The following is a 12,130-nucleotide window of genomic DNA, read 5'->3' on the forward strand; positions in this document are numbered from 1 at the left end:
CAGGATAAGGGAAAAGATCAAAAATTAAATTTTCCACTATGAACTTGAATTCGCAGCACAAGATTTAATCAGTGATACAAAGATATTCTTAAAAAGGTCACACTGTTTCAAGCACCAATTAAGCAAACTGGAACTTTTTTCATGTCTGTCACTGATTTGCAAAAATCCGAACTTTTCATTTATCATCACATCAGAACATCAAAGAGAAAACCATTTTTAGAAGGCAGTCACATCATAATGGGATTAACAGGGTATATACATTTTAAGTTTTTCCTGTACATGTAAAATAGTACTTCAATACATACAGAGTTTCTTATTTTCAGTGAAATTTACTGAGAAATGAAGAAAAGTACTTGATGGGGGTAAAACATCCCTTAACAACCTGGACATAGTAAAAATCTGTATAATTGGACCATTACAAACATCAAGATAACTGGTAGTACTTTCAGTCAGAATGTCCTATTCAATTGCCAAACATGAATTTGTAGATGATTCTACTGCGTATCACAAGAGGAAGGATATAGAATAACATCAGCGTGAACTGAAAGAAATCAAAGTGTCTCCCAAAGATACTTCGAAGGAGAGACAGATACCACAAAGCAATTTAATACTAATCACTGTATTGCTGGTATACAGAAGGGAGCACAGCAGAACAAGATACCTGGAAATGTTGTTACCCTCTCATGTACTGGCTGCTCCTTCCACATGATCTGAGGTATGCTTTATCAGGCATGAATGTGTTAGGTTTCACAGAACCACAAAAGGCCAGATTATTTAACATGTTTTTAGGGACATTTAGTCTTAACAGTAATTTCTTTCTTTCCTTAGACTGACTTCTTTCTAACAATAATAAGAAAAGATAGAGAAAAAAAGCCAGTAATTTCCTGTTATTACAGTTGTGGTCAGACCCCAAAATATACAATATATGATTAAGTTTTTTTCAAGAAGCTGTCATTACAGCAAAACCTACTGCAGATTCAGGCATTTACATTTACCCATTACATTCAACACAAATAACATTGATCCGGTAGACAGCTACTCTGTGCTCTATGATTTTTATGACAAGTAAAACTTTTTCCTGGCACGAGTGACTTATTTTCTAAGTCATACAGATTAACATGAGAAACAACAACTGTACATGATGCTTTTTCCCCCCTTTGACAATAAATCACTTGAGGTCTTTGTTTTTTCCATTTAAGTCACAAAGTAGCTTCCCTCAAATGCTAAGTTAATTCCAACTTCTGTATTTAGGCTGCAGTTTGCAAAGGATTAAGCCTCCTTTCTAAACTGTGAGTGTACTTTCTTTTAAATTCTGTTCACTGTGAGAATAAAAATAATTAAAAAAACCCTTACCAAGAGACACCAATCAGCCTTTTGGGTTCTACTACATTGGCATTGCTATAATTCTATCTTTATGGAATCTGTAATTCTGCAGAATTCTGCAGAATACATGTTTTAGTATTTTTTTAACCTGTTGGTAAGTTTTTCCCCTCATTTTCTGAGCTGTGTAAAGTGCTGACCCACTGGTTTGACTTTTTTCTTAGATTGATACATCCTGAAAATGCTAACAGGTTTTAAAATGCAATAGGGACAAACTGTTATTGCTCCACAAAGGACAAAAATATATTCTGACAACAGATTCAGATTAAGCTAATTGAGATGTAAGGCAAACATCCTAGAATCTCAACAGTTTAAAGACAAATACTAGAAACTTTTTAAATAGATGAACTGAAAACAACAGAAAATCAATATGCAGATGATGAGACACTGGGGAGGGGAAAAAAAAAAACAACCACCAAAACTGTTGTCCCATGCCCCCTGGTGGCACAAAAGAAACAACAATCGGACTGAAATCCTTCAAATGCTCTATTAAAGATAGCGTATACACATTTCTGTGCAAAATTAGTATTTTCCTCTTCAATGTCTGACATTTTAAAAGAAAACAAGGTTTCTCTACTCAGAAAACTAATAGCTTATATGCCGCTCACTCTAAAAGTAACATATATAAAATAACGCTGATTGGGGCTTTACAGGCTGCCCAACATAGGCTCTTATCTTTAGATTCCTGAGAAGCTAAAGCATAGCTGCCATCTAGACAAAATTCTATCTGCTTCACTGCAAACGACTATAGTTCACCAAAGTTACCAAGTGTGTAAGCAGCTAAAATGTTATTCACACCTATCTCACCATGAGATATGCTGCCTCTACAACTGCAAAATCAAACAACTGTTTAAAATTTATACTCTCATTCACATGCGTTCTAGAAATATTTCACATCTTCCTACAAGAAAGAATTTTATAATGCTTAGCAATAGCCTGTCAACTACCAGGTCACAGATTACACCATCAGTCTGCCTTAAGTCTTCTAGCCAATTATAGTCTCTCCAGCACTGACCAACAGCAGATAAAAAAAACCAACCACACACCAAATAAAAAAACCCACCCCATCATTAAAAAAAAACACCTCCAAATACACGTGTAAACTGATCCTTCCACTGGCATATACTGCCATCCCCTAGCAGTTTGATATAAACTTCCAATTTGGAGGTCATGTCATATTTCCTATCGCCAAGATGGACCTTTCATTTCACTTACTCATAACAAGTTCCACCATTTTACCGCGTATTATGTGAACAAACATTGTTCCTTGTAAACCAAGTTCTCTGCTTCCTGTGTCATAAGAAATAATAGTTTGTTCACTGACCGTCTTCAAAAAACTATGATTTTATATGTGTATATATATAAATTATATATCTATATACTTTCAGTAATAATTTAAGCTGGAGGGTTCAAGTGCTCCAAAGAGCAGTGATTTGCAGACATCTGTTAAAGTACGTTACTTTAACTTTAAAGGTAGATGCTCTGTTACTTTGAGGGAAAAAAATCCTTACAAAGACCTCCCACTGTGGAACTTAAGAGAGGACATTAATAAAGACAATCCTGCTTTCTTTTCTGAAGACCATGAGATGCATCTTGCCTCTCTTCTAAAGCATTTTAACATGCCATGTACTAACGCAGCTTGAAAGCAAAACATGAAATAAAAAGCTACAATTAAGCACACGTAACTATGACCTCATGCAGTACCTAAGTTAGCTCAAATCTTCTCAGAGTTTAAAAATATGTTTTGTTCGTGTTGTAAAATGCATCAGGCATGAAAGTTAAATTAAAGAAACAGCAGTGTCACAAAGTGGACATGGACGTGGATCCCAGTTTTCATTCAGTATGAAAATAGTCATGTCAGAAGATTTCATGTCAGAAATCCATTCTCAAGTTGAAAATTTCACATGGATCCAAATTAGATGAAAGGTAAGTCTATTTTCATTGCCCATTCAACTTTTCTCCTTACTCATTTTAAACAGGAGTAGATAATGCCTGGAAACTAGTATTTGATAGTACAATTGTTTTAAAATGTAAGCTAAACATGGAAAACATTGCAACTCTTCAAGACAAGAAAATTAACATATGAAAATAAATGAAATTCAGTTTCAATATTTTTAGAGGAAGGCAAGCAGCTTGCACTGCTCAACCTCAAACGTCAAGGCCAAACAGTTAAAAACTGCAAGGTTACTCTAAAACTGTTTCATCTTATTGATTGCTAGTAATGGATGTTGATTTACTAGTAAAACAGATTGGAAGAATGTTACAGGTGGCCCTAAATAGGTCTAATTAAAATATAAAACACACAAGTCTTCTCCATTACAAAAAACAATGTACTCTAAAAAGCACTTTGTTTTAAAACAATTTTGAAAATTTTCCACATATTTGGCGGTAGGGATTATTTTATTATTTTTTTTTAATCTGAGCAGCGATACACCAATTTTACCTTAACTAATTCTGCCTGAAATTTTGTAATCAACATGCCTTTGTGAATAGCAAAATTTGGCCAGCTGCACACTTCGTAAATGTCAGCAGACCTCCCCCTGACTTTATAGCATCAAATATTCTCAGAAAAGAAGCAATCCTGATCCAAGACTTTGAGCCCTGTCTAACTGCACAGAAAATTGGAGGTACGTTGCCTCGATAAGTATGTCTTAGTCCACATTAATGTCACTGAAGGATGCTCTGTTAATCTACATAAGGAAATGCAATGTAAACTTATGTGAATCGCCTCGCCTATACAACCAGTTAAAAAGTTTGTAACAACTTTGGTGTAAACTTCTTTCATTTCTGTCTGCCTTTATATATTTATAAGATTGTGCAAATAAATATTTAAAAAAAAGCAAGAAAGGTGACCCTGCTGTCACTCCACAGCAAAGCAACCATTTCTACGAGAAGTACAAAGTGCCAACAGATCCAACAGCACTCAAAGTAGGTACGGCTGCATTGGTAGAAAAATGACACCATGTGAGCAGCACATCTGTTCACCATCAACCATTAACCAACAAAATCTGCCAATGTGAGGACAGCACAGATCAAGACACCCTCCTCCCATTTGGAACAAAAACTGTCCGTACCTGCTAGCTGCACCGAGCAACCTGCCGCTACCACCACGTGAACCAGCTACATGAACAGCTCCTTATGCTTCAGTCAGCCTCAACCCTTCAGCAGTTTTCATGCCCCAAATACTCCAAAGCAGTCTGCTTTCCCCCTGCCCTCTGCTTGTCCTTCTCTGTTTGCCTCTGGCCTCATCTCTCCAGAAAGGAGCGTACTGCCACCCAGCACAAAAGTAAGACAATGACACACCAAGCTGCTTGATGCTGGGGAAGTGGAGAACCATTAGTTTCTCCCATCGAAGCATTGCACACGCTGCAGAAAGGATATCAGTTGCAACTTTCATATCCTCAGTGAACGTTCACTCTTCTAAATACAGGCACTCTCCAGAGGCCACGAACGATCATTTCACCAGGAAAAAGACAGCTAGCTCAAAATTGAAGTGGGAGTATGACAGGCCACAAGTGAGGAAATCTCATGGAAATAGGCAGGCAGAAGAGAAATCCACATCAGAGACTTGTGAGGTTATGTCAGCTGGAACTTCAGTATTTGTATCCAGACTTGGCCAGAAACCACCATGTGCCTGGTTCAAAGCCAGCCAGAGCCCATGCTCCTTTCTCACCCGCGTGAGACCACAAGGGAGCTGGCAGTGTCCTGCACAACAGGCTGTGGTGGACTGATGAGCTGTGGTGAAGAAAGCAGAATACCGCAATGAACAGAGCTCTCCAGCAGATGTGAAATCCAAGTCAAGACAGTTGCCTATACAGATTTACTGCAGTAAACAGTGAGGAAATTGAACTCAAGCCTCATTTTCTGGCTGCGCTGAATGGCAGTCATGATAATAATTTTCTGCGCTAGTCTTGTCAATAGCTATTTCCAGGTATATCTGTACATCTCCACAAATCACACACTAACTTCACCAAAATCTTTATATAAACCTCTGTTCAAATGCCAGTGTACCAATAAGGTAAGACCAAAAAGCATTCTCTGTTCACTGTTAGAGCACCGTACCAGTCAACAGAACATATTAAATTTAGAATTAAATAGTCAGCTCCTGTACAGAAAAAGCACACAGGTAAAACTTGAAAATGCAACCTGAGGTAGCATCAAAGCTTAATATTCAAACACGCTGTTTCAGCATGTATTCACATTGCAAGGTAGGGGACAGAACAACAAAAATCAAGCATACAATGCATCGGTCAGAAGGACAAGTCAAAGTTTAAAGCCTTTATTAATCTGAGCAGAAGGCTTATGTGCATTTGTGATGATGAAAATTACATAAGTAACCTTGTTAATAATTTCCTACCTTTGAAGTACCATTCAAAACAAGCTCACTTTTTGAAGACATTGGAATTCTTCTGAACTAACTGAACTACAAAACAGAAGTCTGTTCTCATAAAAAATGAGAAGATTCTATCCCAAAGATGCAACAGCCTGACAAAAAGATTTCTATGAAGCTGATGGACTTCCACATTCCATTTTACCAAAGGCAGCAATAACAGGAGTGTTTAATGTACTATTATCCTAGACTTAAGTTTCATGTAATTCACTGAGATAAAAATAAGGCATGCTGTTAGGGACTAATTTGACACCATCATCAGTGATCTGAAGGAAAGGAGAAATGAAAGGGAGATGGAGACAAATCTAGAAATATTCCCTGTTTAAAGTCAGTTAATCTGAAAAATGTTCACTACTACTCTGGCTGATATGTTTCAGGTTCATTTCCTTTTTGATTCCCCTCCCTGCCCTACACTTAATCTTTATTTAAATGGCTAGCAGTACAAAACTGAAGCACAGCTTACATTAAGCAATACATTACACAGCTTACATTACAGCATTAAGAGCACGAGCATTTTAATAATGTTTATTTGTATTTGAACAAGTCAAAACTTAAAATAACAAAACCATGTGTCAGAAAAAGAAAAGGTCAAGTAAGCAAATCGGGAAACTTTCCCCATTTAGTTTATACAGTTTAAGTGAGGTATTAACACTAGGTAGCCAAAGGAAGTGCTCATTTAGAGGTGGTGTTACTACTTTTCTGAAAAATACATTTTGCTCAACATTTTACACCAGATTTAAAGACTATAATTTCAAGAAGCTATTAGCTTCTGCTTGACTACTGCTTAGCCACAACTTTACACAAAAAGGGCAAGCAATGAAGACAAATACACTCTGTGAACATTAGGAAGTACAAAGAATTGTTACTGACCTGTAATTATGTTCACAAAGACAGCCCCTCCTCCTTTACAAACGTGCTAGAAGCTCAGCAGAAGAAACCCTAAATTTTCATTATCTTACACTCAAGATCATTCCTGTGACACTCACAAAGGCTTTTAGATGGTGAACTTACTGGGTGTTGTTAATAGCATTTCGTTTGTTTGCTTTTTAAAAAAGTCAACATGTTTCAAATCCAGGAAAATTATTCCTTCTGTAGATTTCTTCACTCAACATTCAATCTTCTCTGATGTGAAACTCATAAGAACACTTATAAAAATCACTGTGCCCACAATTTTTCAGCACTCAGAAGTCAGAAAATGACAACTTCAAAATTATGTACAACCTAATTGCCACTATTCACATCTTAGAAAAAAAACATTTCCTAAATACCTGATCATGCTGCTTCCAATACTTCTGCATACAGAAGCCCTGTCCCTTGTTATACAGCATAGGTCTGAAAGGTCCCAAACAAGCCCATAAAAATACACCGATTACTAAGAACATGCAGCAACAAAATGTGTGTATTTATAGTCCACATAAGCCATTGATTTCAGCTAGTCCACTACAACAAGGCAGCTAGCAAAACTCTAGCTGGAAAATGTGTTTATAGTGTAACAGGAGTTATTTCAAAACAGGAAGCATAGAAACTTGCAGACACTGGAAGGAGCCGAGGTTTGCACCGCACAGAATTGGGGCATGGTAACTACCAAGCATGGGCTGATACGCCGCAGTTACAGCCACCTCATAGAGCCTCAGGGCTGACTGAGGGCAGTGCTTCCTTACAGCAGGGGAAATACTGCCTCATCAGGGCTCCAGAGCAAAGCTCACAAGGTGCCTTTGTTCAACACAGATTCAGAGAACTGCTGGTGTTTCTGCCATGTATTTGGTCCTAATTTCCTACTATTACTGCTCCACCCTACCATGATTCATATTTTGGCCAGGTGGTACTACTATCAAATTATTGGCAAGCTCAGATGAAATAACACTCCATAATGCAACAACCTCGGCTTGTACCATTTGTGCTTAAGTATTTGAGCATTGGGTAGATGCCCTGAAAGTATGAATCCAGTAAAGAAGCTATAGCTGCACCACCAACAGCCAGGCCACTTGTTCTTCTGTTTCCAGTGTCCTTGCAGCAAAGGATCAAGTCAGCAGATTTCATGGGAACTGTATTTTTTCACGTCTGTCCAATGCAATGCAACTAGTGAGCCCATAAAAGCAGTTAACACACATGAGAAGATCTAAGGTTCAAATAACGGTGGTCAAAGGTGAGGGCTGGGGGGGGGAGAAAAGAGAGGGTGAGGTTGGGGGACAGAAGAAAAAGATCTTATTCAAATAACAATTTGTTTAGAAAAAAAAAAAAGGAAGGATGGAAGTTGCTGTACGTTTGTGCTGCACCTTTTAATGAAGTTTAAGGGAAAGACCAAAGATAAAGAGGAGCAATCACTCTGTGCCATTCCAGTTATCAACTGGAATCATGGCAGCCTTAAGTTTAAAAAAATGTGTTTCCAGAAACAACGTTGCACACAGTGAGGAGACATCCCATAAAAGCCAAAACAAGCTGTGTTAAAGTGGTTAGAGGGAAAGCTGCTGTGCAAAGCATCACCTATTAGGTAGTGTCAGAGGATGCTGCATTGTGTTGCTGTTTTGCCTTGCTCAGGCATAAAATTCACTAAAAATGAACTTTCATGTGAAGACTACACAAAGGCCATGCATTTCTGGACCAAGATACTCTTACAAACAAATCTCTGCTTTTTTTTTTTTTAATGTGTGCCATGCTTGCTTAGGTGTGAATCTAGCAAAATTTATAATCAAAGGAACTATTCCACAAGCTTCTGTAAATGAACAGCTTTTATAGATCTGTTCTAAGTCAAGGTAAAGTTAGTTGAGAAAACAAGCCATGTTAGGCTAATGATTATTTTTTTTCTATTTCAGTCCAAAACACAGAATAGGTTAATATGGGCTTATCAGTATTTGGTATTCATCTGTATACAGTAACACAGGTTCTTTAAGATAAGCTGCTTATGGATTTATTCCACTTTAGACTAGATTTGAATGTAGTTTTCATTTAGTAGTTATCAATTTAGCCCACAAATCATTTGCACCTGATGCTGCAGAATAGATGGCATAGGACTAACCATCACCCTGAACCTCCCTCCACTCTACAGTCACACAAGATCTCTGAGAAACCTGTGTTGTTACAGATAAAAACAATATCCTCAACTATTTTTCCACTATATTCCACTAGAAGACTCTTAGACAATGATCTGTACTGACAACTGGTACAATAATAACCTAAAAATGCACCTAAGGCATTCCTCCACCTTGAGCTGGTCTCTGCAATGTCGTAACATTCCTAGCCTGAGACAGGACACTAAGACACATCATATCCTGAGATGTGTCCTGGGAGAGGAGAATCCTATGGCTAGGAACACGCTCAGGGAGAAAGACAGAGCTTGTGATTGGCCATAGTAAGAGTAAGGCACACCTGACACCCAGACAAGACCCATAAAGATATATGCAGGAATTGCAGAGGAGAAGCCAGTAAATCTTGATCTCCATGCATTATAGGTACACAGTCTTCCCAAAAATAACAGGGACTTCAGTTCTATGGCAACAAACATCTTCTGATATTACCGTTTAAATGCACCACCAATGATAACCAGGCTATAAATCACTTTAGCTCAAGTTCTATTCTAATTGCCACTATACCGCTTTACCATGGATAGGTGTGGATAACATTCACTGTAAAACTGACTAACGATGCCAGCTTTTGCAAACCCAACACCTAAAAATACACATTACCACTGCCTCCCAAGCCTGACCACAAGTTCTGTTTAGCAAACCAGTGAAAAGCATTTACACTTATTTAGTTCAAAAGTATGCAAAGGCATCTGCCTATGGATATTCACTCATCTTGAGAGATCGTAGAAAAATTATTGCTGCAAGACATTTCTGTCGGCATCCTTGAACAACTACCTGAACTCTTAAATGGGAAAGCAAGCTCCAGAAGGACAACTCTTGACTACACTGGCAGATAAGCCTGAAAGAAGAGAGGTTCACAAAACAGTCTGATGCAAATTACTCCAAAACCGTGCAAAGAAAAGGCGCCTTGTCTGGAAGAAAATGTGGAAAAGAAAGTAGAGCTGCCATTCTAACCTCTTGTTTCACTACTGATATTAGGCACCATGACACTTTAGGTGAACACAGACCAACAGGCACTGCCAGTTGAAAAATTCCACCTCTAATCCTGACAGAAACAAAATTAAAAGTCTAGATAGACAAATGCTCGTAAACTAAGCAGGAGGCTGCTTCCAGAGCTACCCACTTCTCTACTCTGAGCTTAGCGTAAACCACGTAGGTCAGGAAGAAACTAATCAATATGCAACTTCCAGGACATGAAAGGTGACGTGTACATTGTTACCAGAACTGCAAAGAGGAACAGCAAAGCTGAAAACTAGCACATTGTCAGAACAGAAGGATGCATTAACTAAATCAATCCAATAACTTTTGAAAGAAGTATCAAATCCTTTTTCTAAGCAAAAAAAGTTCTGACCTTCACCATCAGGAAAGAGAATGCCTTTTTAAAGCTACAGACAGACAATCTATTGCTGCCACAGCTTTTCACACACACAAAAAAAAACCCAACCACAACAGCTTTAAGTTTTTACATGTGTGGCTAGTTTCATTTACAGTACACTGAGTTCTGGAAACACTGCACTGACACAAGCAACTTTTTGTCAGCTGAGGTAGGATTAAACCTGTTCCTTTCGAATATTTGTGGCGGCTTCTGTTCCCCTCTTCATCTTCTGCATTTACTTTGAACTGACGTTACAGGGCTCTGGAAGCATTTGCTAGCTGTCAGAGATTTCCCAGCTGTAACAAAGTGAAAAATTTCTACCCTATGGGCAGCAAAAGGAAATGACAAAATCACGTCAATTTCATCCGTAGCTTCCTCAAAGGATAAAGCAGTAAGAAGGGAAAAGGTAACTGTTCACCCAAAGGAGGACAAAACCAGCAATAGGCAGAGGATTCTCCAGTGAGAGACAGCAGCCTCAAAGAAATTTAGATATGGAAAAGGCAAAAAGAGGCACTGACAGACTGTTCTAGAAGATCAAGTGGAAGGAGGAGGACGGAAGGAGAAATGGTTGTCTCTAGCTGACTAGATCATGTAGAGAGGTGTTACAGCAGACTAAACCCTTGATGACAAGAGGTAAGACCACGTTACACAGCAAACCAGCATTACATGTAGGACACCGAGTGGAATTTTGACAGCAAGACACTGACAATCGAATACAAAACATGTCTAATATATTTTCTGCCTGTTCATTGAAGAATTTAAACCAGCTTTCCTGTTCTATACGTCAGCTGCATTAAACTCAACTGGTAGTATAAAGACACATGAAGTGTCTACACTTCCACATGTAAGATACTGACCATATCACCAAAGCAGCACTTGTACTTAACTGCTACCAGTGTCACACATGGCATTACTCTCCTGCTGGAGTTAGGAGTTATATTTTGAACAGGCACAGCTGCTGTAGCCAGACTTGTCTTGCTTTCTTCTTCTTCTAGGCTTCTTTGCCACTCTCTCAGTTCCTGCAAAAACTAGTGGCTGACCTCTGAACTGTAACTTGAAAGAATAAAGGCAGTACAGATCTGCACTCCTCCTCTGCATTTAAATCAAGCATTTTCCTTTACAGTTAACAAAATTGTATCAACTACAACTTTTGCATTAAACGAAAAATTAATGACTCTGTCAGAGAGACAATTGCTACTTTTTAAATAAACCTTTTGAGTTCATCTATTCACCCGAAGCCTTACTGCTGTACTAAAAAAACCTTTCATTTATTTCCCAAAAAAAAGCAGTCCAGTGCGGGCATAAGTAAGCTATAACTTTACTTTCTGTATTTTTTTGGTCTACTACTATAAGAAAACAGAGCTATCTATGCACAGCAGCATTCTACCATTCTACCACGTGCTCTCTGAAGTACTTTTTTCTTGTCACGGTTAAACACTTCTCATTAGAACACTACCACGATCCACAGCTTTTAAGTTTCCGTCGCGCACCGACAAGAAGGGAAAGAGCGGGACTAAAGAGGCGCTCGGCGGGGCCAGGCGGTGAGGGCAGGCACCGGCGTGTCACGGCTCCAAAGCCAGCCTTACCCAAAAGGAAAGCAGCAACGAATGCCAAAGTCAGCATTCCTCCCAACCTACCTGTTGATGCCACGGCTGAACTCTACCCTCGGCTTCCCACCTCTCCCCTGCACCGCTTTCCACCGCCCGCAGTCAAACCCGGCGCTCCCGCTGCCCGCCCCGGTCCCGCGGATGGCGGCCGGACCGCCAAGCTGCAGCGCGCCCGCCCGCCCCGGGGGTTGGCGGGAGAGCCTCCTCCGGTCTCCCCGGTGCCGGCCGGGTGGGCTGCCCCCGCTTCCCCCCGCAGCCCCGCGCCGGCAGCAGCGCCGCCCCGAGGCCGCCCCGC

The 12,130-nt window shown here is 39.4% G+C and overlaps 1 protein-coding gene across 1 annotated transcript in view; it reads right to left on the minus strand.

Annotated features, from left to right (window-relative positions):
- The window catches only part of MAN2A1 (mannosidase, alpha, class 2A, member 1), a 119,158-nt gene that overhangs the window by 106,581 nt on the left and 447 nt on the right, over positions 1-12,130 (minus strand). The gene's annotated exons all lie outside the window — the stretch shown is intronic.

The sequence above is a fragment of the Calidris pugnax genome, unplaced genomic scaffold (assembly GCF_001431845.1).
Source record: "Calidris pugnax isolate Ruff unplaced genomic scaffold, ASM143184v1 scaffold148, whole genome shotgun sequence".
Taxonomy (NCBI): Eukaryota; Metazoa; Chordata; class Aves; order Charadriiformes; family Scolopacidae; genus Calidris; species Calidris pugnax.